This window comes from Micropterus salmoides, unplaced genomic scaffold (assembly GCF_014851395.1).
Source record: "Micropterus salmoides isolate LMB-PRFRI ecotype aquatic unplaced genomic scaffold, ASM1485139v1 Ms_hic_scaffold_10, whole genome shotgun sequence".
Lineage (NCBI taxonomy): Eukaryota > Metazoa > Chordata > Actinopteri > Centrarchiformes > Centrarchidae > Micropterus > Micropterus salmoides.
This window is the reverse complement of record NW_024040041.1, coordinates 34677693-34704676: the sequence shown is the minus strand read 5'-3', so window position 1 is coordinate 34704676 and position 26984 is coordinate 34677693. Positions and strand designations below refer to the sequence as shown.

Genomic DNA, 26984 nt, shown 5'->3' with positions numbered 1-26984 from the left:
AAACTGCTCATAATATTCAGCCTTACATAAGAAAAATAAAACCTATTTATTTTAACGGCTGCGTCAGTCTGTGTGAAACAAACTGGGAGCAAATAAAAAAATATTCAACACATTTCAAAGCAGTAAGTGGGCTGATCCTGCTGTAAAAACCTGTAGGCAACAATAGCCTGAGGCTTTTAATCAGTCTCTGTAGGATTATATCGCTATAGTCAAGAGTTTCTCCACATCACCGCTGCAAACATAAAGCAGCCTGTTGGATAAAACAGTCTGTGGGATTTTCCTACAGATGCTGAGGTCATTTTCCAAGAGAGCTCACTGGTCAGTAGGCGTTTCTCACAGAGTTGATCTCTTATCTGGAACAGAACGGTTAGCCGTTCAGCATAAGTTACCATAGAGATCTACCCCGGTAAGAAGTGAACCACCGTCGTGGTGCTGAAAACTCTGAAGTTACCTAGATAAGCTCAAATCCTGCTTTGTGGTACAGGCCCCAGGTTTCCGTTTCTCCTCGCGTGGTTGATCCTGTGTTTAACCCGTTCGAGTGTGGTACTGCTGGGATATTTGTTGCATTTAAGCCTGCTTTTATATTTTGGTTTCTTTATGGAATTATCTGTTTGGAGTTCACCTCAGCTTTTGGATTTGTGTAGACTCAGACACTCTCAGTAAGTGTGCTTGCTTTGTATTCAATCAATTTTGAGAACTGAACCTGCCTGTTCCTGTATCTGATCCTGAACTTGTTTTTTTCAACACAAGATCCAAAATGATGCTTGACAGCCAAGAATGTAGTGATTTGAACAGAAGAAGCTGAGAAATAATCCTCATATTAAAACAAAAACAGATCTTTCTACAGGAAATGAAGAGCGGAAATGGCTTCCCTCAAAGCAGCTCAACAGGAAGTATCTGCACACTAATGCAGGTAGAGACAGACGCCTCTTTCACTACAGGCTGTGCCACAGTTTGCCACACCAGATGACTGTAAGCCTGCATGGCAACAAGCTGGCTGTAACTTCACAGATGGTGTATGGACTGTTCCTAATGATAAACCTGCCCAGACATTTTATCCCACGCTAGGCAAAGTTGAAACATGGGTTAGACCACAAGTCAAGAGGGATGATGATCATTGGTTCACAAAGGGATTCACAACATACACTCAAAAGGTTTGTCAAACATGCTCAATATGCCTGACACACAACAAGGAGAGAAAAAAAACCTTCAATGATGCAGTTTCTGCCTTTTCTGCTTCAATGTATGGCGATCGTCTTTATGAATATAAAGAGCAAGGTTGAAATTCTACCATCTGAGCTCAGCGCGAGAGCGGGTCCACTTGATTACGGTCACGACGTACGCACCAAGTCGACATTATGGATCGGTGGTGGCGTGACAGCGTGCGAGTCACACGCTCAATCCCTGAGAGTTGGTATGGGTTGACGGACAAGGATAGAAGCAGCAAGAAAAGTTAGGATGTTGAAATACCTGACATGAAACCAGGTGATGACTGCACTGATGATTGGGATAATGAAAACCTGCTGCTCACTACTTATTAGAAATTTCTGTGTTCTACTAAAACAGCAACAGCTTTTCTGCCATTACAATAACTTATGTGTTTTGTAATGCTGTATATACTTTAGTGATTAAAGAATTATCAAAAGGGAGGAGTGTAATGTCAAGCAACAACTATGTCCCATTTTAATGTGTTTGTTACTCTTATATAATGTTGCACTTGCTATAGTATAAGAATTTACTGCCATTTGCCTCATTTAATCATGAGTTCATAGCTTCTTATTCCAGTGTTGATCATTTGTGTCTCTCTGTTCCGTTAAGTTGGAAGGCATCAGGGAAGATCAGGGGTTTAGGGCCCAAATGCAGACACTGAAGTGGATCTGGTAACAAGTGAAACTGCAGTGAAGGTGGCTGATCAACCAAAACACACCAGCAAACAGAAACCGAAAACAGAAATCCAAAAACATCCAGATGAGAACAAAGGTAAGAAACACGAAGTGAAGGCAGTCTAATATTGACCGAGCAATCAACAGGAGAGACTGGAGGGAAGCCAACAATGACGCAGCGCTGGGTGAAGGGAGCGACACCACTTAAATACAACAGGAGGGGAGAACCTAATGACGCACAGGTGGAACCACTAGACAATCAGTGAGGACACCAACAGCGGCAGGAAAACTACCAAGTGAAACAGGAAACAAGAAACACAGAACCAAACCGAACCAGAACCGTGACATCTCAGATACTGTCCATCAACATCACTGGGCTGGTTCTGCTCTGGTCCTGCTGACTACACTAGTGGACTGGCCATTGGGAGCACCGGGAGATTTCACAGTGGCCTGTCAGCCTGAGCAGAGGCAGCGATAATATAGCAAACAGGAGAATCTGTGTATCCACCGAGTCCACGTCTCTCTTTCTCTGCCAAATATGTGTTTATTTTTGTTTGCTTGCTTTCTGGACACCAGAGAGTGAACACTGGAATCAACAGGTTTATTGTAGGCTATAGGTGAGCTTTTACGACTTTTTACTTACTTTTATTGTTAATGTTTATGATGATTGAAGCTGGAACGTTTGAGCAAACTGTATTTCTCAGTCTCGTTTTTAAAAGTGTTGTCAAATGTTTTTTTTGTGTCTAGCCTTGTATATTTCTATGTGCTATGACTGGTTTACATTATTTCTCGGGAGTTATTGAGGATGCACCCAGAGCCCTAGCATACCTTGAAAACTCAGTGTTCAGACACTTGTTGGTCAGTCCCAGATGTTTGTATTTTCTTCACAGATGAACATTGTGGAAATCTAGACCTAGTTTGGTACCTGTTACAGCAACAGATAGGGTTAGTCCACAAATTAAACAGTCTGGTGGGTTTTATAATTCCCGTGCCGGTGCGCCTTTCAGACCCCTTCAGGTGCTCAGATTGTTTCTTGTCTCTCTCATTCCTCTTTTTATATGATAGATACACAAGAGGTTTGTTTACAGACGGTTCGTGTGCTTTAAGATTGCTGGGGGGTGACAGCACTTGTTTCCACTTCCTGTCTGAAGCACCTTGTAATTCTGCTATTCAGCCTACTGAACAATAAAAAGAGCTTGTGTAGACGCAATACTTCATCTCACATCCTGCAGACTGTTCTGCACTCTGGATCTCGTCTGATCATTCTGAATCAAACATTAAAAGGACATTCTGATTGGACTTGTCCAGAACTTTTGTTCCCCCCTGGTTCTAGCGTACTGCGCTCACCCTTAGTTAAGGCTCTGGTCCTCCTTCCTACCCCCAGACCCTCTTCTTCATTTGTCCCCTCTGTTTAAACTAAACCAGTGTTCTTGCTTTCCAGGAAATTTACCCCATAAAAGTTCTACAATGCAAACAGTATCTGAGTTAACACACAGTTTATGAAGGGACACATTCCCAGATAGCAGGTTAGGTTTGATGACTCGGCTGTTCATTTATAATGCTAAAATTGTGAGTTTGGCTGCTGAACTTTTTAAACAATTCCTGAGGAATGGGGAGTGATGACCCCAACCTCTGCAGTGGACTTTAGTATTGGGCATGGAGGGGGCATCAGTAAAGGAAGAGATAAGAGATACAAGTAACAACATTTAAGACCTATTAACGCATTCGGCATCCATGGTTTAAATACCTAGGGGAAGTAATTAGAGTTAACAAATCAAGTTGTGCATGTTAGAGGTTAGGGGGTGGAGGTACTGTAAGAAGTGTTCTCTGAAGAGATGGGACGTCCCTGCTCTGACTGCATGCAATAGCTCGTTCTAATGGAAATGTGGGAGGGTTCCTGACTGTAGTTCCTCTTTCACTTTGGACGACCAGTAAATATCAGCCAGCCGACAGCATCAGTCTCTCTTCACAGCTCGGTCCTGGTCTCAGTCGGATCACTGAGGAAGATCAACAAGAGACTCTGAGGCTCCACAGCAGGTAGGACGTTCTGCTCACTGAGAGGCTGTCCAGCAGCAAGACGGACTCATGAGCTTCATCTTCATCAGTTCACCCCTGATCCTCCTCCTTCCTGCTGCTGCACTCAGCTCTGGATGGAAACCTTTCAGACACTAACACATTACATTTACTCTGGTAAATGACTCTGGTCTTAGTCTGTTTTATTTTAACAGCGAAAACAGACTGAGACCAGAGTCTCTTTTCAGGCTGTGCCCTGTGTACACAAGTTAACATGTAGAGTAGTCACACAAACAAGTGAATTTATAAAAAGTACTTAGAACATACAAAACGTAATCAAAATATATAAGAGCAGGAAGTACAATTCAATGAAAGCAATTGCAAACAACTTAATGATTCTCATAACATTTCTAAACTGGGTAAGCAACACCAGACTGTTTGGTCTGCAGTTTGTTCCATAATAATGGAGCGAAGGAACTGAATCAGAATCACTTTATTGATCCCCGAGGGGAAATTCACAATTGCACTTGTCAAAGGTAGATAGATAAAGAGTATATAAATATAATAGTATAAATATAAAACAAAAACAAAGACAAATATAAAGGTGTGTGGGTATGTACAATATTTACATTATTAAGAATTATTATGGTGAACCAAAAAGGACAAGTGAATAAATAGCAGCAGAGAATATTGCACATTAATTATTAAACAGGTAATATTGGACAGAAAATAGATAATGAAAGCAGTTCTACCCAACTCCATGGAGACTGTTGGGGTCTGTAAGGTATCAACATCTTTGATCTTGTGTTTATGTTTATATCCCTAGTGGAAATTAGTCATGATATACAGAGAGAGGTCCATCCCACATGTTATATAAAATACAATGATGTGTTCTGTAACAGTCACCAGTGATAAGCTTGAGTGCACTGTGGTAATTAGCATCCAGTGGTTTGTATGTAGATAATATCCCCAAAGTCTAAGACTGACATAAAACTAATTTCTGTTTGCAGATGACACTGTTTCTATAAAGGGAGCCTAACTTGACTTTTAACTTTTTTCACAATTCAGTAACGTGTTTAAAAAAGAAACCATCTAACCATATCCTGAGGTATTTCTATGGAGAGATCTGTTTAATTTTGTTACATTCCATGGTGGTAAAAACCCATGTGCAACTAACTGGCAGTCTGGACCTAGAGCAAAACACAAAATTAGTTTTCTTAGCAGTCAAGTTTACGTGAACACGTTTGAGCTGTAAAAGAGAATCCAGACCCCAGCTTCTCAAAGGCTTGGTCTGCTGAAGGAGCAGTAGAATATTGTAGGTTATGTGAAATGTGTCATTTGTGCAATATGTAGGCTATTAGAGCTGTGCAACATCTCATCCCTTACAGCAGGTAATGCAGCTGACAGGGTTGTTCCATCAAAAACTGCCATTGGAAGAAGAAGTTAATATGCTTACTATATAGGTACCTGTCTAATGTATATGAGAGCATGTGTTGTGTTGCATGAGTTAAATGAGTAAAGAGTCCAAAACAAAGATTTATCTTATCTTAATACATCACTGTGTCATCAGCATAAAAGTGGAATTTACAGTACCTGTTGCATATATTATTTATATAAAAGTGAAAACAAAAGTGCACCCACTATTGATCCCTGTGGTACCCCTTTTTGTAACTCTAAGGACTCCTACATCATGCAGTCCACAAAAATGGCCTTAGCTCTATTTTTAAGATAGTCATAGAACCATCAGTAGACTTCTGCGCCCTGTCCTATAGATAAGAGCTACTCAGGAGGATAGCATGGCCAACTGTGCACTTGTGCTTTTAAATATCTGTAATTACTTTATTTCAGTATGTGGAATATTGCCAGCTGAACTTCATAGAATCTGTACACATAAATGTTCACATATAGTTTAAAATCAGTTTAGTATCTGAGGACAGGAGACTAGCCATAATAGAAGGAAATTTCATATGTGTGCACGGGCAGTAAGTGGACCCTCTTTCCAGAATGTTCCAGGGCAGGAATTCAGAGTTTAGAATAACAGGAAAGAGCTCTGAGAGTTGCCAAAAACATTATACATATCATAGAGGGACAATGGGTAAAGCTGTGTTTTTTACCTAATAAAGAGTCTCGTTACTGCACAGTTTGTCTGCCATTTTAAGACGTGGCATGTTCAGTGTTATAAAAAATCAAATGTAGGGAGAGGCAGTTAGTTCCCTCTTCGAGTGAGAGACGGGGGGAGCTCTCCAATCATCCACTGACGGGTGAAAATGCCCTTTAAAGAAGACTAAATTCTTTAATTGATATGCCTTTGACTTAATATCTTCAGTCATTTTTAATCTGGAACAGAAGTGTCCTGTCCTAGCATTCTGTTATTTGATCCCTTTGTAAATATTTCACCTTTTATTTTTCTTTAAATAAATATCATTTTTAATCAGTCTAATCAATTATTACTTTATCTGAGGGAAACAAAAATGTCTTAAAAAACGAATGGGACTTGGGAGCTGTAGTCCTCCCTGGCAGAGCAGAGGAAGCATACCTGGCCAGGTAAGCAACTTTTTAAGCTTGTTTCTGCTCTGTCAGGAGAGGGACAGCGCCTAGGTGACTGGTAAGGCAATAAAAAGTTACCGAAGAAGAATCTGTGAAACCCTAAATTAAACAAAACTACGTCAGTGGCTGGTTCGAAGGGAAAATGAGGCTGTGAGAGTTTGTGCTTAGCAAGGAGAGAGTGACTGCAAGTGTGTGTGTCTGTGAAGTCCTAAAAATAGAACCGGAGGCTGCAAATGAGAGAAACAAAAAACCAGCATGCTGTGAGGAAGAGATTTAAAAATGAGACAAATAGAAATATAAAACCTTATCATGTAATCCTATTTTTTTTTTCTCTCTTTTACGTCAACCATGCTGGTTTTTATTTCTCTCTCTCTCAGACTTTTCGAATTAATTTGCCCTAATAAATGGAGATGTCATTATATAGTAGTTTATAGTCAGAGGTATTATTAGATAAATTGCTGCAGGATCACGGTAAAAGGCACGGTCCTTCTTAAATAGAACGATGAAATTATTGGGACGATAGCGCGCGCTGGCTTTGCAGTAACCTTAAAAATAGGACTGCTGTTGAAGGCACCTTAGTCACAAGGTAACATAAATAGTGATCAAATCAGTGGTTAGTTATATTGGTAAGGGCATATAATTGTCAGACAATAGTAAGAATATATTGAGAACCTCATAAACTTTCTGTACAGTGTAAATAGCTGAAATGACATCATTTTATAAGTTTTTTCCTGCTAAGGGTGTGGCTGTAGTTTTACTGACAGGAGATTTTTTTCTACAGAAAGAAGAGTGTAATTTAAAAATTAGTGCTTGATTAAAGAAAGAAAAGCTGTATTTTATGTAAATTTTATGTAAGTTGTTTAACTGTTCTTTAGTGGAGTTTTGGTTTGATTGGGTTTTCTCTTTAAATGTAAAATCTGCGACGTGTGGTTTGGAATGTGTGTGTGTGTGTTTTTACTACTGCGTTTATTTGTGTGTTTGATTTGGGCCTGATTAAACTGTTAGTTTAGTTGATGTTTAAGACTGTGGCATGTGTTGTCTTTAGGACTTTTAGGGTTGGCTCCGTTCCACAGTGAAAATAATTTGGTGCTTGCCAAGACATCTGTCTAATGTACAGGAGAGGATGAGGGTTGTGTGAATGTGTTGACTGACTGTATAGATTAACTAGTTTTCAATGTTTGCCTTATAATAATTTCTGTAGGGTAAGATGTTATGGAGTAGAGAGCAGAGAGGGTTTAAAACAGTCAGAGGGGATCAGTTGAGAGGTTCGTGTATTTAAAATCAGGCAGGCTTGGAGAGGAAACCGTTAGCTGGAGGAGCTAAAAGAGAAGAGCCAGAGTGCAGACATCAGGGAGGGATCTTGATACATGTTCTGGGTTTTTGTGCATGCATTCAGAATAGAGGGAGAAAGAAAAAGAGTATTTGTAGTTCAACAACGGCTAAAGGAGAGATTGGCCGCATTTTGATAAATCTGTTCTTAATATGCATGTTGTCACATGATGTTAAGGAGAGGAGCAGAGCTGATTTGACTGCATTTGTGTGCTTTTGTGTAAAAATGGCGCTTAAAGCTAAGTTAAGGTAAATTTACGAGTGTGCCTTCTTGAAACTACAGCCGATGTGTAGATTATTAAGTAGTGTGTGTTGCCTGTCGTGCATTTTGAATGCTTTTTGTAATGAGTCATGTTAACTTTGAGGTGTCCGAGATGTTTTGTTAAGAATTTTAGAAAGTAGCATTCACAGTTAAAAAGGACGTAATCCTTGTAAAGTATTTGTTCTGGACATTCATATGACGCTACAGACCCAGACCCTGCAGAGCTCTCTGTAGAGTGTGTTAACGTTAACTTCCTGTTGGTCTCTTTTGATTAAGTTGTTTTGTTAAGAGTGACTGTCGAAAGATCCGGAAAGGTAATTTGTTTGATGTAAGAAGTAAAGAGACAAACGTAGTGCTTGAAAGTATGTCCAGCATGATTGTAGTCAGCTGACATTTTTGTATTTCCTAGCTTATTTGGACCATGGCCAGCCCCTACTGGCCTGATGTAACAAGTAGTGCTCAGATAACTGAGGTTGGACAGTATTTACAATGGTTATTGATTAAGACATTTTAAAATAATTGCAATTAGTCACCTCATTAGGTTAAATAAGATTTACTCTAATTAATCTTAGGGTCTAAATGTCTTAACTCTCAGTTTAAGGCGGACAGACTCCTTTTAGAACTACTATCTTTTACCTTAGGTTAAAGGAAAATTTCATACCCAGACTAGATGGGACAGATGCCAAAGAAGTCCCCCCTACTGGAGACATCTAGACATCCCTTGTTTGGGCTTAAGAGTCCATTTCCAGTTCGGTTAACAACCTACGTTTGTCTGCAGTGTTTAAAATTAGTGATTAGTTATGCAATTACCATTTAAGATAAATAAGAGAGGAAGGTTCCTAGATTAGGTCTCCATTTAGCCATCTTCATTCACCAGTGTGAGTTGACGCCCACATATTAACCAGGAGTTTAAAAATAGATAAGCAATTACATGAATTCAGATATTAGCTGACAACCTAATGCAGACAATGAAGAAGATCCAGAATCAGGTTGTGATGTGAATTAAAGTGGTAAAATTATGACTGAATGATTTAACTATTGTTTTTTAGGTTGTATTTAAGGAAACCTTGTTGCAGTATCTAATGAATCAGTCTTCTGTAAGTTCATTGGTTGCGTTTATGAATTCAGTTTCCATTTAGGTCTCGGGATTTGAGCCTGAAGGATCGACTTCGTGTTTCAGTCATATGATGCGATCTAAGTGTTACTAAACTACTTGTCAAGTAATGACTCCGATGTTGGCCCAAGTTAAAGATAAGTGATTAGAATGAGCGCCAAGAAAATGACAAGCCTCTCCGATAGAGGCTGTTTCCCTGCATGCTTTGCATCAAGGCATGTGGGATGTTTCAACGGTTCCCTGATTAGTGATTGTAATTTCCTACATAGAATGTTCATATAGAGTACAAGAACAAGTTTAGAAGACAATTCTTAAAGCTACGGTTTACAAAGTTTAAGAAAAGGATAACAAGCCTTGATCTTTTAACCACAGATTATAAAAGAAACTTTTACTTTAGCCATGTCTTTTTTGTATAATCCAGTTTAACTTTAAGGTATATATTCTACAGCGGTGTCATTACTGTGCCTACTAAGGGTTGAACTCTTGTATGAGACCCATAGCATTTTAGCATGAGAAGGGTCACATGTAGTGATGTCATACTTTTGATGGTTGGCGATTGAGGAAGTTAGAGATGGTCTCGGATTATGTGCAAACAAGTGAAATCTGCAAAACAGTATATCAGTGGTAAGAATGAAAAGAATAATAGTCTGTTTAAATTTAGGTAACCCCCAAAATATTTATTGAACATTGTACATTTCATTATAGTTAAGTTAGTCTTACATTGAGTTAATTTATGAATAATCAGTTCACCCGATCTTTCTGATAGATTTAAACGATGATATAATGAGTTGCCTGCTTTACATGTATCTTGTTCTAGTTAATTAGTTAACCAGGTTGTCAACCCATCTCAGAGAAATTCTCATTTGACTAATGTTCACGGTTGAAAACAAACTCCCCTGACACAAAGAGTGATTAATTGGCTGCTGAAAACAGGTGACTTTCCAGTTGCTTGGTTGTTCTGCATTCTGGACTGGTTTGGTTTATTCCAGAGAAATTAAGCATTTTTATATCAAATTCCTAACATCTTTGCAACGCAGTGAGGCAGACCGCCTGGCCCACAGACTGAGAGAATGGGGTATTAAGAAGATGCATGGGGGGGCCCAGAAGGAGATTCTGAATACTGACTGTGTGGAATTCAGGAGTTATTTTGTTGGTGCTTTTTTTCAGCACCAAAAGGGGGAAATTTGTGGAATATCGCCAGCTGAACTTCACAGAATCTGTACACATAAATGTTCACATATAGTTTAAAATCAGTTTAGTATCTGACACAGCAGGTCATTCGAGGACAGAGAACTTTTTTTAAACTAGGTTGTTTGAAAACAGGAGTGCACGGGCAGTAAGTGGACCCTCTTTCCAGAATGTTCCACGGCAGGAAATCGGAGAATAACAGGAAAGAGCTCTGAGAGTTGCCAAAAACATTATATCATAGAGGGACAATGGGTAAAGCTGTGTTTTTTACCTAATAAAGAGTCTCGTTACTGCACAGTTTGTCTGCCATTTTAAGACGTGGCATGTTCAGGGTTATAAAAAATCAAATGTAGGGAGAGGCAGTTAGTTCCCTCTTCGAGCGAGAGACGGGGGGAGCTCTCCAATCATCCACTGACGGGTGAAAATGCCCTTTAAAGAAGACTAAATTCTTTAATTGATATTCCTCAAAAGAGAAAACCTTTTGAAGAATATTTAATATCTTCAGTCATTTTTAATCTGGAAGTGTCCTGTCCTAGTATTCTGTTATTTGATCCCTTTGTAAATATTTCACCTTTTATTATTATTTAAATAAATATCATTTTTAATCAGTCTAATCGATTATTACTTTCTCTGAGGGAAACAAAAATGTCACCACAAGTACTTTTTCATACGAGCCGCAGTCCACCATGAGCAGGCTGCGGTCCTGGACTCATTAAGTAACATTAAGTGAAAGGCTGCAGCTCGTTCAGTCAGCATCTGTCCACGCAGAAGGACAGAAAGATCAGACACATCCCGTCCGTCCTCACAAAGCTCCAGTGTTGCCTTCAGGGTGCGTCTGACAGAACAGAGACGCTGTTAGAGTCAGAACAGGCGTTTCACTTTACTCACACACACATGAAGTCTGAACAGTCTGTCTCCCTCTGCAGGTGCAACACATCATGGCAAACCGTCAGTGCACATTTGAGATTGTCAACAAGAGTTCACCTTCTGTAACCCGCAGTGAGTTTGTTTCTCTTTGTGTGTTCTGACATCATGGAAAGCTTTTTTAAATGTTTATATGAGAGTATTGATATCAGCTGCAACACATCCTGGACTGCTGTCTGTACTGGATGATGTGAAATGAAACTGATGCGTTTCTGATATGTAGAAAACATTTGACTCTCTCACAGTGTCAAAGTCTTGACGTCTCTTCCCTGTCCGCCTCCTCAGGGTGTTCACTTACAGTGGAATCTATGAGAAGCCGTTGTCACCAACTCTCGGCCCCTCTGAATCTGGCAGCGCTCTGTTCATCAAGACTTCGAACACAGCATGTGGGGCTGTTGGAGTCCTCACCTATGATCTGCAGAACAAATCCACAGAGAAATGTGATGGAAAAATAGCCGTCATGTACTCCGTTCCTTATGACTACAACTTCTACTCTAACATGTACGCAGTGGGAGTCTTTGATGTGGATACAAAGTGTGATTATGACCTTTATAAAGAGATGTATTATGGGGCGGGGTCAATGTTTGTCAGAGGTAAAGCTAAAGACAGTCTGACTTACAAAGGCAAAGATGTCACCATCAGAGCCACCATGACAGACAGTAAGACATCTGTCATCAAGGTGCACGTGTCCAACGGAAATATGAAGCTTTCTTAAACCCTTCAGACCTTCTTCCATGAACCAGTAATCCCAGTTGGCCCACAAAGACAGAAAGTTTTTTTTTCTTCATCATTCTCATTGTCTTCCATTTAGCTAGGGTGATTTTGGTTTTCCTAACAGAGGACAGTGGGGGCAGGAGGCAGACGGACACCGTGGTGGCAATGTGTACTGCAGAGGCTCTACTATCTACTAAACTAGTATAAATTAGTGTACGAGTACAATATAGTAACATTAAATAAAAAGTTGAATGTTAGTATAATACCAATATATCTGTAGCTTTCTCTGTATTTGGCTAATGTCACAGTGTTTATAGTCTATTTGTAACATTTCAACAGCTTATTGAGATTAACGGATTCACTAATGGAACAGTTTTCTGTCACGTTAAGGTTTGACTTGTGCTAAAGTTACATTAGAATTTCAGATAACAGTATCCTATATAGCGTACCACTAGTGTAATATTAATTCCAGTTCCAGCAGTTTCGTTACGGTTCGTTGTTCTCGTTCATTAAATCCTCGTGCGAGAAAAAAAGCTAACTTGTCACTAATCAGAACCGTTCGTGCAGAACGAGTTCAACATTTGGAAAGTTTGCCGTAGCACCACGTCAACCTTTTTTCATGTCCCGCCTCTCTGCTCCTGCTTCCAGTGTTTATGCTGAGCTACACTGTGAAAGATGAAACTGTACTTGATTTGATTGTTATTGATCATAAATGATGTTTCTCTAGCACTGCAGCTCATCTATGCAGCTTCTTTCTGAAATAAAGTCGGGCCTTAAAGCAGTCCTTCTGTCCTGGTCTCTGTCTCCAGTCACACTAGGCTGCAGCTTTACTTTAGCTTGTTGTCCTTGTTTTACTGTGTCTACTCCAAGTACACAGAGAGCTGTAGTACTGTGGTCACAGTCCTTGTATATTAAAGCTGATTCAGATTCCTGTAGGCTACACGCCTCTCCTAAGTGACCCACCGCCCCCCTAACAGATCCTCAATGTTGAGAGTCTGTTGGTCAGGGCCGGCCCTGACATTGCTGGAGCCCTAGGCGAGATTTTTACCCCCATGCCCAATCCTAAAAAGTCCACTGCAGCACTTAAATGCTCTGTATTTGTAGAGCGCCTTTCTAATCTTTGACCACTCAAAGCGCTTTTACACTAAATCTGCATTCACCAGTCATTCACTGAGCCTAAGTGCTCAAACGGAAACTAGCATTCACACACATTCATACACTGGCGGAACAGCCGCCAGGGGCAATTCGGGGTTCAGTATCTTGCCCAAGGACACTTCGACACGCAACCAGGGGGAGCCAGGGATTGAACCGCCGACCTTCCGACTAACGGCCAACCCCTGAGCCACACAGGTCATCAATCCTCTACTCACAATTGTTTTAAATGTTCAGCAGCCAAACTCACAATTTTAGCATGTATAGATGAACAGCCAAGTCAGTAATCATGGTCAATAAGGAATAAGTGTGGTCAGTATACTTGTCAACCTCATCATAGCCTAAATTTGGAGGCCACACCTCTATGCGTCCTCCATAAACTGTGTGTCAACCCAGAGACTGTTTTTTTCCCCTTATGGGGTAGATCTCTCGAAATGCAAGAGCATTTATTTAGTTTCAATGGTGGAGGGGATACAAATGAAGAGTAGGGTCTCAGGGTCCTTCCCCAGAAAATTCTTGTACTCTATGAAGATTCATCTCTAGTTTTTCTGTACTCTGAAAAAAAAGATAATTTCTTGTCTTAATTGCCTTTAAAATATTGTTGTTCAGTTCTAGTCTTAATTTGCACCATCTTTTCAGGAGCAAAGCTCCAAACAACCTCTAAAAAACAATGGTTTAGAAATTTCTCATGCTTTATACATATCTCTAAGATTCAATACCTTAGACCAATCTACTTTGGATAAACTAAGGGTAAAATGGTTATTATAATTTTTTAGAGAACTGACTTTCATATAATTGAACACTGTTTTCTGAGCTTTCCTGGTACAAAAAAAAAGTCCATATTTTAAAAAGGTCAATAGACTGTGGTGTGTTCCTTTATCAACTGATACAAATCAAAGAGACAGAAATTTTTAAAAGATTTAAAAACAGGCATATTCTTTTTTTTTTTTTATATATCTGTATTAAGGTCACCAATCATAATTACCTCCGATACTTCCTGACACACACACACACACACACACACACACACACACACACACCCACCCACCTACCCCTCAGCGTCTTTAATGGAGCTATCAAACCAAGTTTCAAGGAAGCACATCACTCTCACCTTATATTTTTTTGCAAGCAGACATCTGATGTTGATGGAGAATGTCCAGTCCTATTTTAAAGAACAATTTGTCCATTTGTACGATTTCTATATCGTTTTGTGACATCATGCGGACCATCGCCGTATATTTATGGCTTGCCCACCACGGTCTTTGTCATTCCCTCACAGTCTGTGGTCTGTAGTGAGCCAGCCATCGGGGTTCTCATGTCCTGGATTTACACTGATGACTCCACCGATGGTCTCCGACAGACAGCAGTCATTCCTCCTCGGATGGATGGATGTTAGTTATAATTAAATCCTCACCTTTAGTTGAACATATTCCGATCTTGACGTTTTCTTTTGAAATGTACAGGGAGGGGTAACAGAACGAGTTAAGTAAGGCATTCTTTCCAAATCCAAGTGTTTTTTCGTAGGAGTGATGTTTCATTACAGATTTACGACCACTACTCTTCTATAAGTGTGAGCAGTTTGGGATGTGTTTTTAAGCATTAAACAATACACTGAGCGTGCCACCAACGTGCCAAACTTTCCTGCCGCCATGATGCTGCTCCTCCTCCTTATTACCATTATTGATATGTACATGTCGGAGGTGGATGTGATATTCAGGTGCACATACAAGCATACATGTACACAGTGTGATGAGTGCAAAGAATGCTAGAATAAATAAGTATTATGTGTGGTGTTATGTACATGCGGTGGATTTGGTATGCAGTATAAACAATATAAAATATTTGAAATAAGTGTTAACAGCTCTGAAAGAGAGAATGATGAATAAATAACAGTAAACAGGTGCTGATTAGAGGCAGAGTTACTGGGTTATTGCACAGGAAATGTTCCTGCCACTGTGAGTCAGAGTCAGCTGTTCATCAGAGTGATGGCTTGTGGGGAACTGTCCCCGAGTCTGTTGGTTTTGGCGTACAGTGCTCTGTAGAGCCTACCAGAGGGGAGGAGCTGGAACAGGTCGTGTCCGGGGTGAGATGGATCTGCGGTGATGTTTCCTGCCAGTTTCCTGACTCTGGAAATGTAGAAGTCCCGACTGTCCATTGTAGTCTGCTCCTGTCCATTGACAGACAGACAATCTAAGGGGCCAGCTCAGTTGTAGGAAATTGAGTTTCATACCTGTGTTAAACACAGGGGGCCATCGTCCCTTATAATGACTCACCCGTACGCACCTCTATTTTTTGGGTAAAGAAAATCCATGAGGAGACTTAACCTACAGAGTGGCATTTTGTTCAGGACCTTCAGGTGGTCAACATGGCCTAGTTTCTACATAATGAATGAAAAAAAAAGATCATCTTGGGGGAAAAATTCTCACAAGTACTTAACTGAAAAAATGCCTTTTCAGAAAGGTCAAAAAAGGGGTTTTAAATGAAAACAAACCAATAAATAAATGTGGGAGCCCGAAGACAGCAGGTTACTGTGGGGCAGGAATTATTTGATCCAGTGCCACCAGGCCTGCCTCGCTTTAGGCACTAATGACTCCATATCCACATATCCACACACAGCTAAAGAGTCTCAAGAGGTCGTAAAGGACCGAGCTCCAGGCTGACTTTGTCTGTGAAACTGAGATCTGCACCACATGGAGGAGAGTTCGCAAGGGTGGGCAGGTATGTCCCTCTTCTTAAGCCTTCCAGGATGGGCGTTGTCACACCCAGCTTGGCCCAGAGGGAATCACCCAGCTGTACTCCATCACTGCTGAGGAGTCAGTCCCCACAACCGTGCAACAGGTGCTCTGAATGATCCTCTAATCAAGAACCAGGGGAATGTTGCGAGCAGCAAATACAGACGGACTGCTACAGCATGATAACACTGCATCCTGAATGTCTTGACAACAAATTATCTGTACCATAGAAAAATGGGAAACAATCATCATAAACAATTGTAACCTAACCACACCTGATAAAGACCTGTCAGTCTTGTGCTCACAGCTCGGAACCTGCTGAGTTCTGGATCCAGGATGTTGATGTACCAGGTCACTGTAACGATGTGATCACAACAGTCTCTGGTTTCCGTTGCTGGTCAACATGAATCCCATTTTGTCCAGACCGGCTCTTTAGGAGCAGAATTAAGTCCAAGCTGGACCAGAAAGACTCCTATTCTGGCGCCTGTTGTTTGGGACAGGTGGATCGTGGTCCGCTGCTCTTTAAACCAAAAAACCCGTATTCATCTTCCAATGACTGTATTCATGTCAGAGGTAGCTCGTGTTTTGGCAATAAAGCGGAAAAACAGAAAGTGTAGCGAAGTTTGAAGGAGGTGCTGGCTGCTGCCTCTTCAAGTTCTGCTGGTGTTATTCAGGCTTTTGAAACTTAAACTTTGTTGCAATATCGCAAACATCTGGGGCAAATAGTGGACTGCTGTGTGTGTGAGAGAGAGAAAGTGTTGGACCACGTAATGAGCAAAGTCTCTCTCGTTAGGTTTATTTTAATCACTTCCAGTAACGTTGGTTATACTACAAACCCCCACAAAGCTCAGATTATAACTGTAATCCAGCTCCCACAGTTTTTCATATTAAATTCAGCTGATGGTAAAATTCCATAGTACATATTACTCTTCAAAGGGAAATTATGAATGAGAAGTGTGTGTGGTTTGTTTTTTTGGAAAGACTGGAAGAGAGGCTGCCACACTGCTCATAATATTCAGCCTCACCTAAGAAGTCAACTGGAAATCCTCCAACAGTGCCCCCCCTGCGGCTCTACCACCTTCCTATCAAAAGTTATTCAGGTTGCTCAGCTGAGCGATGCTAGCTCCCCATTCCTGCCTGCTTCCTAACCCCAGCCACTCGGGGACCAATGTGACCAAGGTGCCCCGAGTGATGATAGTCAGTGAAGCCTTGTAACCGCAAGGTGTAGGCTTCAAGCTTCAAGCACCACGGTCTGGTAGAAGCGCTGCCTCCCTTGCAGCTGTAAGGTTCCAAGTTCAAGTCCAACTCTGTCTGCTGCGTCCAGTCCAGAAGATCCAGTATTCCTGTCCCTGGCCTCCCAGGGAGCAGCCAGTTCCTATGAAAATCCTACTTGGATCCAATGGGCTGGATAGCACATCAGATCAAATGGAAATCCTCCCCCGAGTCCAACGGTGCCACCCCCACAGTTCTGTGTCCTTGCTATCAAGAGTTACTCCAAAATGGCCCATCTCAAGGGGGTTTCCTAAGCCTAAAATCCAGAGACAAAGACCGGAATCAATCACTACAAAGCTGAACTGGACTGAAGCAGCACCCACACTGTGACCCTGATCGGCCTTTAATTTACACATACATACATACATCAGTGTGCTGTTTGTCATACTAATGTTGACATGATTGAGAATGGAACAGATGTTAAAACGGTCATTTTTAAAGCTCCTCTGTAGGATTCTTCACCATAGCAATGACAGGACTTGTACTTGTCGTGGAGTAACCGTTAAATAGTACAGCAGATAAGCATGAAAATCTTTCAAATGTGAAGAAGTACCAAAATTTGACTGAGTATACCTCTTGGGTCATTCGTAAATTTCAAAATCGATGCCGTTTTTAAAGATGGCTGTAATTTCTTTTACCATAGAATTTCATTGTCCTGGCCAATTTTGATAATTCTGGTGTCAAATGACTAAATGGAATATTTAAATGTATACATCAGAACAAATTTTTAAATATTAAAATTTCTATCTTATTAATATTTTTAAAAGTAATGTAAAAAAAATATGCATAAACAATATTATTTAAGCAAATGTTTATTAGAAATAATGGACTGAAAAACTAAACATTCCAGGATTAACAGCCTACAGACTGTGATTCTGGTGGCAGCCCCCCCCGTGTGTGCTCTCCCTCTCTCTCAGCTGACAGTCCACACCTGCCAGTAATCAACTCCATCTCTGCCAGTATATCAACCCCGGTTCTCCACATAGTCTTGGTTTGATCGTCGTTGCTCCTGACCTGATGCCACTGCATTACGCAAGCTACTTTGAGTCCCGCAAATCTGTTTCCCTGTGATTAATCCTGTCTGCCTTTCCCCAGCTTCATTCACCTCCGTCCACCGTCGTGTCCCCATGTATTCTCGTGCCACCCCGGTGCCCCTTGGCTCCCTCGTCTCAACCTCCTCTGTTCCACCTGCTCCTCAATCTTCCGTGCCTGGCGTCCACATCTCCCTCATCACCACTTTCTCAGCCCCTTTTCCCTAATAAAACTTGTTTGAAACTGAGCGTTGTGTTTGGGTCAGTTCTGTCTTGTTCACAACAGAATGATAAACCCAACATGGACCCAGAACGTTCACCCAACCTACCCATTCTATTCTGATGAAGCCAAGGTGCGTCACGTCCCTGGGCTGCTGCAAACCCCGTCAATTTTGCAGTCTCTTTTTCCATTGTTATAGCGTTCTTGTCATTTTTGCATACATATATATTTTCCATCTTTTTACTTTTTATTTCTCTTTATGTTCACGTGTACTGTAAGCACCAATTTATACCAAGGCAAATTCCTCGTACCTGTAAAATACTACTTGGCAATAAAGCTCTTTCTGATTCTGATCCTCCAGTGTCTAGTCCTGCTTATCATCCCCGTTCCCGTCTGCCTCGGTCTGCTGCCTGCTTCCTACAGCCTTCCCAGTGGGTTTTCACTAACTCCAACCTCTCGGGGGACAATGCTTAAACCCAGCACTCGGTGAGGCCTTGCGACTCTGCAATGACTCCAAACAGCAGGACCACACTGCGCTGACTTTTTTAACTTGTGGGAAATGTGCAATCAGGCCTTTAAAGGGACTGTGCATTTTGTTACTTGACTGGAAGGGAATGTGCAATCTCTAAATATAGTAGTGTGCGTCTGCTGTGGCTCAATGTGTAACCGCTGCCTGCCTGCTCTGTCTTACGGCTGCAGTCATGAGCATAATGACCCTGGTACTGACAACGGAAGCACCAGAACTCAGGGCTGGCCTTCAAGAAATGGTGTCTGTTGTACACCACCCTGAAGAACTCCGGCCCCAAAGCAGTCAGGAAGCGGGCTGAATAGGGGAGAGACTACTTGGTCGGTAAATTTCACTTTCAAGTACCGGGTGCCATCAGCTACTGTGGTACCTGGCCAAAAGCGACGCCGGACCTCTGAGACTGGGGTCACACCGACCCCCTCAGCCTTTCCAGTATCTCTCCATCATTAATTTATGCAGGGAGGCTGAGGCAGGAGATCACCAACTTGTCATTAGCCAGGGGCTTAGCCAGCACTGATGTATCATCAAACAGGAAACCATCTAGTAGCTTGGCCTTGCCCTTAGCTGCCGACATAGTCACCTCAAATGTATTCCGGCCTGTTGACCTACAGGCCAGAATCCCCCCGCAGCCCAGCCTAATCCCTCTCAATAGTTCAAGAACAGTGACTGGTTTCCCCCCAACCAGCTCAACACTCACCGTGAGCTCCTTGGCGAGAGTCTGGGGCTGGCCAGCCAGTCCTCTGCTGGGCCCTCTCACGGCCTCCTGGACCCCCACCTCCGCTGCCCACCCTGGGTGCCGGGGCTCTGGTCTTGCAGCACGCCCATCTCCTCCATCAGACGAGCTGCCTGCCTCTCCCGCAGGCTGCTCTCCAACCACGTATTGGGAAATCGGCTGAGCTCCCACACGTACTCTATCTTCAACTGCATCATAACGCACAGCATTAGCCAGCAAGCTAGCCTCGACTGCCACATCTCTACCATCCATCTTCTTCAATGGAAGAATTCTTCAAAGGTTCCCATGGGAAAGTAGCTCCTTAGAGGCTTTTCATATCTGACCGTCCTGGATAAGCCTTCATCGCAGGACAGTTGGTTCCAACTCCCACACTGGTGCTCTGTATGTTTGTCAGACCATTTTAGGTCAAAGAATAAAACACTTCAAAGACCTCAGGATTGAACTCTTTATTTCACAAGACTCACTTAAGGTCTCACTGAGACTAGAGGAGCGGAGGAGCTGATTTTTCTGAGAAAAAGCAAGCAACATTTTTGCATGAGTGAGTGGAGAGCAATTCATTTCCACTGGGGCCATATTCTTACTCTGCTGGAACTAGTACAATAACACTGAGCTTAACAATGCAACACAACAACAATACCGTTATTGTGTGAGACCACACAACACTGCTGCCTGTTTTTTATCTGTTACAATGTTGCAGCTCTTTCTTACAAAAACTAAAACTAATGAGAAGCTACTTACTGACTGGACTGTCCCAGAAGATGCTTTTTGTTCTAGATCTAGAACCAAATTACAAACAAAAACTGCTTTAACTTGGACTTGGGTGTTTTGCCTTGGCATTTTTGGCCCAGACCGGCATCCCACAGCATATTGTAATTCAGGTGGTCTGAAAGAAAACTAGATGTCTGCGCCTTCTCTTATTCTGTAGCTTCTTGTAGCATAGGAGATGTCCTCCAACTCATCCTGCACTTCGTTCTATCACTTCCTTGTGTGTTTTTTAAATTCATGCATCTCTTCAGACACTTGTAGATCTGATCCCAGACCTCGGAGCCGTAGCGCCCATCTGTTCTGGTCTGAGATGCTGCTGCTCTAGTGCGACATTTAGTGGCAGTGAATGTTGCATATTTGTCAAATAAGAGAATATGATAATCTGACAGAGAAGCAGAGGACAGAAGAGGGCTTCCCCCTCGCACTAGGCTTCTCCTCTGCCTCAGGTTCCTGTCCTAACACCTCTACAGCTGCTCCCTCTCTTGAGGAACAGAGATTAGCATTCCTGACATTTTAGAGACTTGTTAGAAAACAAGGGGCCTTACTGAAATGTTGTGAAGGAAGCCTTGGATGAGGGGATGAAAGGATCAGGTCCAGAGAATCATCAACCTTTCAACAGATCAAAATGATCTACCTGGTTTTATTTAGCAAAGCTTAAAAACATACAAAGCCTACGTCCAGAAACACTTTGAGATAGAAGAGAATAAAAAGAGGAAAGAAACCAAACAGAATTCCTGAGTCTGAAAAGGCTGCAGAAATGTAAAAGCTGACAAAAGGTCTGAGCAAAAAGGAAAAGAGCTCTGAAAGACCTAGAAGGTCCAAAAGGTCTTCAAAGATCTGACTTCCCTCAGAACTCCTCCTGCTTTTCTACAATGGAGCTGAGGGGGTTTTAGCAAATCTACCAAAAAGCAGGGCTTCTACAACAAACAGACGGGGACAAATGAAAGGAAGAAGCTGAATCAAAGAGAGGAGGAACATCAGATGCAGATGCTTCGTGCAGCAGGGTCACTGAACGCTTTGGTGAGGATGAAAATGATGTGAATAAAATGCTGCGGCCTTTACAGTCACCAGATCTCAACCCGGTTTCACACCTGTGGAAGATTCTGGAGCAACGTGTAAGACAATGCTCTCCAGCAGCATCTCCATAAGAGCAGATGATAGAAACTCTCATCTTCAGATCCATCATGTTATTGATCAGAGTCCATGTTAAAGACAGCTGCTGTCACTCTGTTCACAGCTCAGAAGGCGTGCTCGTGGTGACATCAGCAGTGATGTCATCATAATCGCCATCCAATGTATCACTTCCTCCAACCCGCTGGGTCATCTCCATGGAAACGGCTGGTTTGTTTCCTGTCTTCCTGCTGCAGCAGATGGACAGCATCAGACCAGTAGAGACGCAGTATGGACAGAAGACCACTAGATGGCAGCAGAGTCTGAGCACAGACAGAGAGGAGTCTGACGGAGGAGAACAAGAATCACAGTCAGGTTTGTTGCCAAGTAGGTTTCAAATTAGAAACGTCATGATTGAAATATTCATCTCAACAGGACATGTGGGGATGTATTAAGAATTTTTATAACCTTCATACTTTTCAAGATATTCAAGGTTTTCCAGGTTTTTTTCGTGGATGGATTGAATGATCAAAATGTCCCCATTTTCAGTTTTTCAAGGTTTTTCAACTGTTATGTAATTCATACTTTCAGCTATAAACTCATTCAAATATGAAAATGTTCCACAGCTTTCCTTATTTCTTTTCATTTTTCAAATTTCAAATCCTCTTCAAACTCTTCAAGATATTCAACTTTCTTTGAAACTTCCTATAATGAAAGTCAATGAGAAAATCCTTCAAACTCACTGAGCTTCAACCTCTTTAACTTTAAAACGTTCACAAACTTTTGGACTCCTTAATAATAATAATATTAATAATGATACTTAATTCAACTATTCCACATCAGTCATACTTGTCAAGTTTCAAGTCATTTCAGCCTTTGTTATGACTTTATAATGATTGTGTATGAGACGGATTGTTTGCAGCTAGAGTGGGAGGACCAACTGATTTTCTTCAAGTTCAGGTTCGGTGTCAAGCAAACGGTCTGGCTTTATGCAAATGATCTTTTAGTGTAAATTTCAGACCCCTCAGTCTCAATTCCGGCTATTTTAGACACATTATTACTTTTGGCCATGTGTCTGGCTACAAAGTCAATCTGACCAAAAGTGAATTTTTTCCCTTGTATCTGGCAGTAAGAAGTTTCCCACTGCACAATTTTCCATTTAAGGTTGCTTCAGATAGTTTTGCATACTTAAGTATTTGGATCATGGCTAAGTTTGAAGATTTATTTGAAGCTAACATTCTCCCGTTGGTTGCTAAGTTTTAAGGTGACTTTGAGCACTGGTGCTGGACTTTTAAACCTATCCCTCACAGCCTGTGTCAACTCTAATTCATTCAATGTCTGCCCATCTTTCTTCCACAGTCTTTTTTTTCCAAGATTGATAAAATTAATATCTGAATTTATCTGGAACTAAAAGATTCTGAGACAACGCAGACCCTTGCTTCAGGGACTAAAATTTCAGGGGGATCTGGCATTGCCAAATTTAAGATTTTATTACTGAGCCTGTAACCTCAGGGCAATCCAGTTCTGGCTCCATTTTGAGGGCTGCGCTTATCCATGCTCCTGTAAATCACCCCATTTGACCCTATTAAAAGAGTATAATAGTTACATCTACTGTGAGGATATGGAGACAATATATATACACAACGATATTTTGGCCTTCAAGCTCCTTCTCCACTGGCCCTGCTAGCACCGAACCTGTTATTTCACCCTTCACTAATGGATGGAGCCTTCTTCCTGGTAGGTGTGGGGTATCAAAACAATCAAAGACTTGTATAGTGATGACATATTTTCATCTTTCCAGCAACTTTCTGAGAAGTTGGCTCTTCCTAAAAATAACTTTTTCAGATATTTACAGATCTGTAAAAATCGCAGGTTGGAGAAGGAAGAGGCGTTCAGGAGTGGAGACCGGGTCAAGTTTAAGGAGTCAAAGTACAGAGATGCTAAACAGCTGTATGCAGAAAGACTACAACACCAGTTTTCAAGGAATGACTCTGCTTCTGTCTGGAGAAGATTCAGACAGATCACCAGCTAAAAACCTAAATCCCCCCACTCCATGAAAGACTGACGCCTTGCCAACGAGTTGAAGACAATGGGACAGACCTGACACCATCCCCCGTCACAACACTGATCGGCCACAGTCCACCCTCTCATCCCCCACCTCCTCCTCCTCCCCCTCGCTTACCATCCTAGAGAGGGACGTCAACAGACTGTTCAGGAGGCAGAAACCTTGCAAAGCAGCTGGGCCGGACTCTGTCTCCCCATCCACCCTGAAGCACTGTGCTGATCAGCTGTCTCCGGTGTTCAGACATTTTTAACACTTCACTGGAGTCATGCCATGTGCCAGCCTGCATTATTGTTTGCATTATTGGTTTTAAGGATTCAGGCTGTCAAACTGACGTGAAGCAAAGAAAGAAAGCTAAAGCCATCACATCACCATCACATCACCTGACGACTGAAACAAAGGACAACGATATTACGGATTAAAGCTGGGTCGGTCTAAAAACATCAATAAACTATAATTCTTTGTGTGGTATTAGTTCAAGCAGACTGTTTGTCTATTGTTGTACTAAGATGAAGATCAAAACACATTTTATGACCAATTTATGCAGAAATCCAGCTAATTCCAAAGTGTTCATATACTTTTCCCTTCAACTGTATTTTAGATTTTAACCTTAATTAATATGTAGCCCACAGTCAAGGTCTCATTCACTCCAATACAAACTGCAGACTTCTCCTCACCTTCCTGATTCTTAAACTTGTAAAAAACTTTCAAGTTTGGAGTGCCATATATTCTCATGCTCAGCTACTCAAGCTGTAAGCACTTTTTCATCAACAAGCAAGTGGTTGTTAGTTTGATCCCCAGCTTGGGCGAGAGGGTTAAATGGTCACAGCTTTAAACTTTCACACACCTGTATGGTGTTTGTGTTGGACGTCATGATGTTCAATGTTCAGTTCTTACTATGCATCAGAATTCTGAGATTAAAATCAGAATTCTAATTTAAATACATATTTCACATGTGAACTTAATCCGCTTCTGTATCCTACTAGCTTTAGTAATTAATGTTAATTTTAATATTGTCTGCCTCAATGTAATCATAGTTTCTATGGACATCAGTGTTTCTTAAGAGTAGTTGTTTGCTGTTTTTTTTATTTTATTCCCCCACAGTGGACTAGATAGAACAGCAATTGCATTTACAACCATAACAGTGTTGTGCCAGCTTGTTCTGGTCATCGAGTGCCCTCTATTGGTGCACCGGTGGCAGTTCATGTCACTACACCAGATCTGATTAAGCAAGAAAGTTAAACATTTCTCTAAAAGTGTATCTGAATAGTCCAGTGGTTCAAATCCTACTCAGAGCATGTTACCAAATGCAGTAAAGTTGAACTTTATTTGCTGAGCAAGTCTGTGGATTTAGGTGGCACTATAGGATTTGACATATAACAGCTGCCAAATGCGAATTTGAGTTATTGGTTTTTGTTTTGTCTCAGTTCATCTTTTGATATCCTTATGGTACAATTTTTGTATTTCTATAGTCATCAAAAGCTGTTTATGAAATCCTCCTATTTCTTCTAACTAATTCACTTCCATCAGCTCACCAGCAGAAACAAGCAGTCCACTCAGCAACACAGCCGCACCTGCAACAGGTGGACAGAGGTCACTAAAGGTCAGAGGTCACTAAAGGTCAGAGGTCAACAGACAGACCGACAGACTTCCATCAGCTCACCTGCAGCAGTCAGCACAGCCAGACCTACAACAGGAGAACAAGGTTTACTAAAGGTCAGAGGTCAGCAGGTTAACTTTGTATTCAAATATATAAACAGTTAGTGGAAAATATCTAACTGAGCTTTCAGCAGCATCTCATGGTGTTCATCAGTAAATGGAGTTGGCTCAGGTGTCATCATGTGACCTACAGGTACATCACATCTCCCCCCATATACAAGCAGCTGTTACCATGGGACTGAGGGTCTGTACCTCACATGACCACACCTGAAGCATCTCCAGAACTACCAAGCAAACACCATGAGCTGATGAAGACCATGAGATGTGGCTGAAAGCTCTGGGAGTCAGGAGTCCAACCAGTCCCAGTTGTAGTTCAGTACAGAGCTGCTGACTGGATCAGACACAGTCTGGTTCCAGTCTGTTCAGATCAGGTGAGTCTGACAGCTTTCATACCTGTTTGATTCCTGCGGAACAACAGAACTCCAACCAGGACCAGAACCAGAAGAACCAGAGAACCCACAGGTAGTCCAACTGTTAAGAGGGGAGAGGAGAGAGGGGGGGAGGCTGGATAAGAGGAAGAATGAGAATAGGGTTAGAAAAGAATAAGGGCAGTACGACTTGGAGGAGAAATCAGTAGAACCTGGATCAATGCAGTGATCAGTTTATTATCAGGTCAGCAGGTTAGTTCATGTCATATAAACAGGAAGTGATGTCAGTGTCCTGACCTGTGACACTCAGCCATCTCCGAGGAGATTCAGCAGTCTGATCAAAATAACACCAGTAGAGACCTTCATCAGACTGACTGATGTTCCTGATGGTAAACTGTCCTTCAGGTCCAGATCCAATGTTAGAACCATCCCTGATGAAAAAGGCTTCGAGGGTGACCAGATCTTTGCTTCGACAGCGCAGAGTGACATCACTTCCTGCCACCACAGGAAGTGCAGGAATCTCCAGAATAACCTGAGAATCTGAAGAAGAAGAAAACAGAGTTAGTCCATCAGACCAGAACCATCTGTCCATCTTCAACAGAGAGAGAGTCAGTGATTGTTTTCTCTTCCATCAGCTCACCTGCAGAATCAGTCAGTCCAGACAGCAGCAGCACAGACACACCTGCAACAGGAAGACAGGGGTCACTGAAGGTCAGGGGTCACTGAAGGTCAGGGGTCACTGAAGGTCAGAGGTCACTGAAGGTCAGGGGTCACTGAAGGTCACTGAAGGTCAGGGGTCACTGAAGGTCAGGGGTCACTGAAGGTCAGGGGTCACTGAAGGTCACTGAAGGTCAGGGGTCACTGAAGGTCAGGGGTCACTGAAGGTCACTGAAGGTCAGGGGCCACTGAAGGTCAGGGGTCACTGAAGGTCAGGGGTCACTGAAGGTCAGAGGTCACTGAAGGTCAGGGGTCACTGAAGGTCACTGAAGGTCAGGGGTCACTGAAGGTCAGGGGTCACTGAAGGTCACTGAAGGTCAGGGGTCACTGAAGGTCAGGGGTCACTGAAGGTCAGGGGTCACTGAAGGTCACTGAAGGTCAGGGGTCACTGAAGGTCAGGGGTCACTGAAGGTCACTGAAGGTCAGGGGTCACTGAAGGTCAGAGGTCACTGAAGGTCACTGAAGGTCAGAGGTCGCTGAAGGTCAGAGGTCACTGAAGGTCAGGGGTCACTGAAGGTCAGGGGTCACTGAAGGTCAGAGGTCACTGAAGGTCAGAGGTAGCTGAAGGTCAGAGGTCACTGAAGGTCAGGGGTCACTGAAGGT

The 26984-nt window shown here is 42.1% G+C and overlaps 1 protein-coding gene and 1 long non-coding RNA gene across 2 annotated transcripts in view; one reads left to right on the top strand and one right to left on the bottom strand.

Moving 5' to 3' along the window:
- The window catches only part of LOC119895906 (Fc receptor-like B), a 119752-nt gene extending 93332 nt beyond the window's left edge, over nucleotides 1-26420 (bottom strand). Inside the window, exon 1 of the mRNA XM_038709320.1 lies at nucleotides 26305-26420. The gene's annotated coding sequence lies outside the window, so the exon portion shown is untranslated. The remainder of the gene's footprint in view (nucleotides 1-26304) is intronic.
- Nucleotides 3777-12758, top strand: LOC119895914. Its single transcript, XR_005443128.1, has 3 exons — nucleotides 3777-3920; nucleotides 11263-11335; nucleotides 11546-12758. It is a non-coding gene; the product is annotated as an uncharacterized LOC119895914 (long non-coding RNA).
- Nucleotides 26421-26984: the final 564 nt, after the last annotated feature.